The following is a 6138-nucleotide window of genomic DNA, read 5'->3' as shown; positions in this document are numbered from 1 at the left end:
TCTGCTTGTTCTGAATGTCACACTGGCATTTTATGATGATGGAGTAGAGAGAGCACTAAACTGAAAATCTGACTAAAAAAACTAAGCTAAACAAAACCTGACCAGGTTTAGCTAGGCAGAAACTAGTCAGGGACAAGTTACTTGATCCTCCTATTACTCGATTTCTTTGTTTAGAAAAGATTAACATGGTTACAAATTGTATTAAATAAATTGACCATTGAGTGAATGGAACTTACAACATATTTCCCTTCCGTTTTTGCGATCCTAGAAGGTTTATTAACTAGTTATCAATTTAAAAAAAATATAGACTTTTCAGTACCTTTGAAAATGAAAAGTTAAGAAGTATTACATTTGTGGAGAACAATATGCCAGTATTAAATGTAGCAAAAATTTTTGACCTAATAAAGAATATTCCAGCCATTATTTTTTCTGCATTTATTTATTTTTTTACTTTCCACCTGAATTTTAGTCATTTAGTTTTGTATTTCTTGCTTAAAGTATTGTTTTATAGAGTTCTAGTCTTTGGAAGAACTTCAGGAGGAATCAAGAGGTTAATGGATGGGAGTTCAAGTTTATAGGAAAGCTCGCCTTCAATCAAAACGTTCCAATGCTATTGGCTTTGAAAACTTTGATCTAAACTACAGAGACACATTTTGTCTTTTCTCATAGTAACCTAATTTTGGTGGAGCACTGTAACAACATGCTCACTTTTCCATTATAAAAATGTTAAGCACTATAATTCCTTTTCCTTGTGCTACCCAGTGACCATGTGACTGAGTTCTGGCCAATAGGATGAAAGCAGAAGTAAAATATGGAATATTCAAATCGTGCTGGGGATAGAAATTTACTTTTGAACAATTTTGAACCACATGGGTAAAGGTATTTTAGCAGTGATGACAGGGCAACGAAGTAGGGCATTAAGGTCCTGGAATGATCTCATAGAGTAAGAAAGAGCATCCTTACTTACAATGATTGCTTACTTATGTAGTGTTATGTGAGAGAAAAATTACTTTCATTTTTCTTGTCAATGCTAATTTGGGTCTCGATTATACACATCAAAAACTGTGTCTGAATTAAAACAAGTTCTTGATTCTTTTAAATTTCAAGTGTATTGTAAGATTATTTTACTCCTGGTTGATTCTCAATTGGAACATGCTTGCGTTGTTTTGCGTAAAACTTCCTAAATCACTGTTTTAATATTTTTGAATTACTCTCTTGAATGTTTTAAATTTAAGTGGAACTTAAATTTATTTTCAGTCATGCCCATGGTTATAATTTTAATGAAATCACTATGCAAAAATGCCAGTGACCTAATACATTGAACAGAGAGTATATGTTCTGTTTCCTTCTAAATGATCAAGTGTTATGGACACCCTTTTCAGCTCTATTTCATCCTGAGAATGCATTTGCATCAAAGGAACAGAGCCAAATGTGCAAAAGAAATTATGTGAATTTGCTATTTAACTCAAGTGAGTAGAAAAAATATAGTTACTGAGTTGCCCAAGAGAGGTCTTTGAGGTAGAGTGTTTCAAGTTCAATTTAAAAGCTGGAGATGACTGTCTCTAAAGATTAAACTGTTATGACTATTGTTAGAAATAGATTTTGTTTTTCCAAGTCTGGAAAGAAAATATTTCAATGATAATAAATGTTATCTTTTAAAATGTAATTTTGTGAATTTTATGAATGTAGCTTCTTAATAAAATTCATAGATTGTTCAAGATAAGAAAAAAAAATCAAGACAAACCAGCCTTGGCCATCATTCCAGGGGAATGTCTTGGAAATGATGTTTTAAGTGAGTTTAGATTATTTTCTCGAAAAGCTGTATATGATAGTCACAAAAATTTTAAAACATCAAATTTAGAACTAAGAGAGATGATAAGGCTTCAATGAAACTTCTATGTTGGGACAAATATGTTCTGAGTCTTTGAAAAATAAAATTTTTTTCTTTATGATGTTTATAGGAGGCATTTTAAAGTACACATGCTCTCAAAAACAATGAAATACTCTTTGGTAGTAAGCAAATTATTTTAAACTAATATACACCAATACAATGAAAGCTATCTTTTTATTAATTATTTAATTCTGGTTCAAATTAGTATACTACAACATTTGGCTTACTAAATTATGAGTAACCGTTCTTATAATGGTTTTGAAGAGTAAAACATTCATTTTTTAGTTGTGAATGATTAAAGCCATATCATTGCATCTATGTAATTAAAGAAGGGTTCTATTTTTTTCATTTGAATCAGGTCAGATTATTTAGAACTGGGGGTATTTTAAAGCCATGAGATGATTTGTGTTCAGTGGAAAGAACATAAGAGATTCCTTTTCTTGGTTGAATTTCAGAATTAATCATCTATTCTTTTTTTTAAAATATGGAATGCTTCACGAATTTGCATGTCATCCTTGCACAGGGGCCATGCTAATCTCTGTATCGTTCCAATTTTAGTATATGTGCTGCCGAAGCAAGCACGATTTTTTAATATTCTTTTTTTAGTTAATTTTTTATTGTTTAGCATTATATATATATATATATATATATATATATATATATATAAAACCATCACCAGTGCAACATTCCTACCACCAATGTCCCAAGTGTTTCTCCTCCCCATCCCACACTGGCCTGTACTCTAGACAGGCTTTCTACTTACCTCATTCAGTCACATTTTGTAATGATGGTTCTCAATGTAATTACTTTTGTGACTACACCCATCACTCTCTGTGGTGAGCTTCATGTCGTGAGCTGGACCTTCCAGTCCTCCTTTATTTTGTCTCCGAGAATCATTACACAAATGTCCTTTATTTTTCTCAAAACCCATAGATGAGTGAGAACATTCTGTGTTTATCTATCTCCCTCTGACTTATTTCACTCAGCATAATAGATTCCATATACATCCATGTGTAGGAAAATTTCATGAGTTCATCTCTTCTGATGGCTGCATGATATTCCATTGTACATATGTACCACAGTTTCTTTAGCCATTCATCTATTGAGGGGCAACTAGGCTGTTTCCAGAGTCTGGCTATTGTAAAAAGCACTGCAATGATTATAGGTGTAAGGAAGGGATTTTTGTATTGTATTTTTGTGTTCCTAGGGTATATCCCTAGGAGTGACATAGCTGGATCATATGGGAGCTCAACTTCCAGCTTTTGGAGGAAGCTTTTTTTTATATTATTAAGACATATTAAAGTCTTAATCTTTCTAAGAAAATAAAATAAGTGCTAGAAATATTGCTCAATTGGCTGAGTGCATGCTTTGCACCCAGAGACCTGGGTTCAATTCCTAGAATCTGGTTGCCCCTGAGGACTGCAGGAACTTAGTGCCAAACACAGAATCAGGAATATTCTGTGAAAGCTGCTGAATCAGTGCTACATTTTTCCACTACAAAAAGAGGATGGATTAATTGATGAAGAGTTAACATCTTCAGGAAATATTATGAATAGGCAACAGGGTCCTTAGATTTTATTTGGAAACAAATGTTTTTAATTCTGAAATACTCTTATGTAAAAGTGAAGGACAGAGGCATTTGGTATAAGATATTTGATATTATCTATGCTAACATCTTGAAATTTATATGATATTTTCAGTATATTAATATACAAGAGAGAAGCTTCTTATTCTAAAACAGAGGTGATGTAAACCAGCAGTGAGTGATTTATTTATAAAATATTTAAAATATTTTTATTCTAAAACAGCTCTTTGGTACACTTTGTAGCAACTGATATTCCTGGCTTTTTTCTGCTTTGATTTTGCCACCAAAACTGAAATATCTAGAGATATAAGCTTTCCTAGTTTCTAGGAACTATTTCTGTGAAACTTTATGTTTCTTTTAACACGAGAAGCCTGCTATAAATAACTGATTGGTTACTTCCAATTAATCTTGAAATATATGCTTTATTATAAAATAAGATGCTTGGTTCTAAATGGTAGTTATTGATGATTGGCAACCATAAAAATATCTCTAGAGTTCCTATGGCAAAGGGTATCATTGACTGAATGGTCCCAGCTGCTGAGCTCTGAATCCCCCACTATATTCCCATGGAAGCTACAGTTACCATGGACAGTTTCAAGGATGTGTCTGAATATGACAGACTATGGTGGGCCTTTCTTGAAAGAGAAAGCATTCCTTTGGTGGAAGATTTTTCAGTAATTAGGTTAAATTTCTTTTCTAACCCTTCATTCCTCCCTTTATCCTTCATGGGGATGAGCCTGAGTTCTGGTCTAACAACTCTCTGAGTTTTCTCTCATCCTTTCTTCCTTTCCCTTCCACAATATTTCTGTTGCCAAATCTTTTGCAAAAAGAATCCCATCTTACACATTATTTTGAGGAAGAATCCCTTTGAGATTGAGATTTCCCCTGCCTCTTCCATCATTTTGTAATTTGGTAGCTAAATTTCATATCAACTTATATTACCTAGTCACATGGGAACAAGAGATAACATCTATTTCATATCACTTAACAGTGCATTTTTCAACCATTAAGTTGTCTTTGTGGCTTACATAAATTGTAAGAAACACATTGGATGCTTTTATAAAGTTTTCTAAAATAAACTGAATAACCATCCTCTTAAGGATAATAAGGACAACAAACAAAATAATTAACACAGGGCATAGTTCTGAGTAATTGTCGTTCTTTTACCCCCAACACCTATCAAAATAGCAACAACAAAACCAGTGAAAAGTATTTTTTAAAAAATTCCTTTGTAATCAATATATAAGTGTCAAGCAAACTCTGAGTGAGCAGGCACTGGAAACTCTATCATGTTCTCTACAGACTTCTTAAATCTCATGCCTTTTCCCCTTATTAAGAAATGTTTCTACAAACTGTGTTTAAACTAGAAGCCAACCACAAATGAGAGGAAAAGAAAAAACAGATGTCTTTTCGTTGATGACATCATGAAGACCACCTAAGGCTGACATTACACAATGGTGTTATCTTTACAAAGAACAGGTCAGAATGCTCCAGTAACTTCATAAAAACCCATGGCATCCACAGGATGAAGCACATTCGACCTGTTCCCAACAGCTTACCACCCTTTTCCATTTTTGCTGAGAGTAAGATGATTTGAGAAGGCCAGCAAATCCAACATCTTCTAGTTAGCTAGACCTAAATGGACTATTTAAATAATTAGCCTTCAAATGTAGAGTAATTGAAACTTGGATATGGGAATAAATTCACATAAACAAAGTAAAATGGAAATTGAAGAACAATTTAATCTCTGGATTAAGTTTTCATGGAATCAATTGAATAATTTTGAAGTCTGAGTAAAACTATTTTCAGATCATTTTTGTATTCTAAATTTTTATAGACAACTATTTTGTGCATAAAATTTGATGTTTCTTTTTGTGCATTTTTTATTTTTTAGGCATGAACTTATTTTTATTTTTTTTCTTGTTATAAACATTGTAAGGTATTCTAACTAGAAGATAAACCTTATATTCCACAGTCCAGTCTATAGAAAGTTTTTATTGCTTTTATTACTATTCTGTTGGTAATTGTACATTGTGCAGTTTATAAATTTATTGTATTTAGAGTTGTTTGTTTAAGTTGCATTCTTATACATATTCATTAAGAACACATATTGGGGGATCAGGGAGGGAGGGAAAAAATAAAGAAAAAAAAGAACACATATTGACTAGTATAGTTAAAAACATTTGGATCAATTTTCACTTTCTAACAAAATTGTAAGGCATTATTTCTTCCACCACAACTTTGACAAATTGCTACAATTACCTTTCATTAGAAAAAAAAGTCATTTTATGTGGAAATATTTAGCTCATATATGGTTAAATAGTTGATAATATATTTTTAAGTAAAAGTAGCTTTCATTTACAAGTTCTGAGAAGGGGAGGGAGAGAAAGAAAGATAAAACCTGCTCAACAGATAACATGGCCCCCAGAACACATCTCAGTATTAAAGTATGAAAGTATACATATCAAGATGGGAGATGCAGGTGACACAAATCAGGCATCATGTGCTCCTTAGTTGACAAAATGTTTACACATAAATCAATATGCATATTTTGTGAGCTGTATTGGTAATTTAAATTTACATACATACTTATTTTTCTTATTTGGTTGAGACCAATAAAAATCACATAGAAGCTACTTTTGGGGCATCAAATATTTTTCCC

At 32.3% G+C, this 6138-nt stretch overlaps 1 non-coding gene across 1 annotated transcript; it reads right to left on the bottom strand.

The window, feature by feature from the left end:
- Nucleotides 1-2369: 2369 nt before the first annotated feature.
- LOC126023583 (U6 spliceosomal RNA) lies at nt 2370-2473 on the bottom strand. Its single transcript, XR_007500697.1, has one exon. It is a non-coding gene; the product is annotated as a U6 spliceosomal RNA (small nuclear RNA).
- Nucleotides 2474-6138: the final 3665 nt, after the last annotated feature.

Source organism: Suncus etruscus, chromosome 11 (assembly GCF_024139225.1).
Source record: "Suncus etruscus isolate mSunEtr1 chromosome 11, mSunEtr1.pri.cur, whole genome shotgun sequence".
NCBI classification, from domain to species: domain Eukaryota; kingdom Metazoa; phylum Chordata; class Mammalia; order Eulipotyphla; family Soricidae; genus Suncus; species Suncus etruscus.
This window is presented reverse-complemented; position numbering and strand designations above follow the sequence as displayed.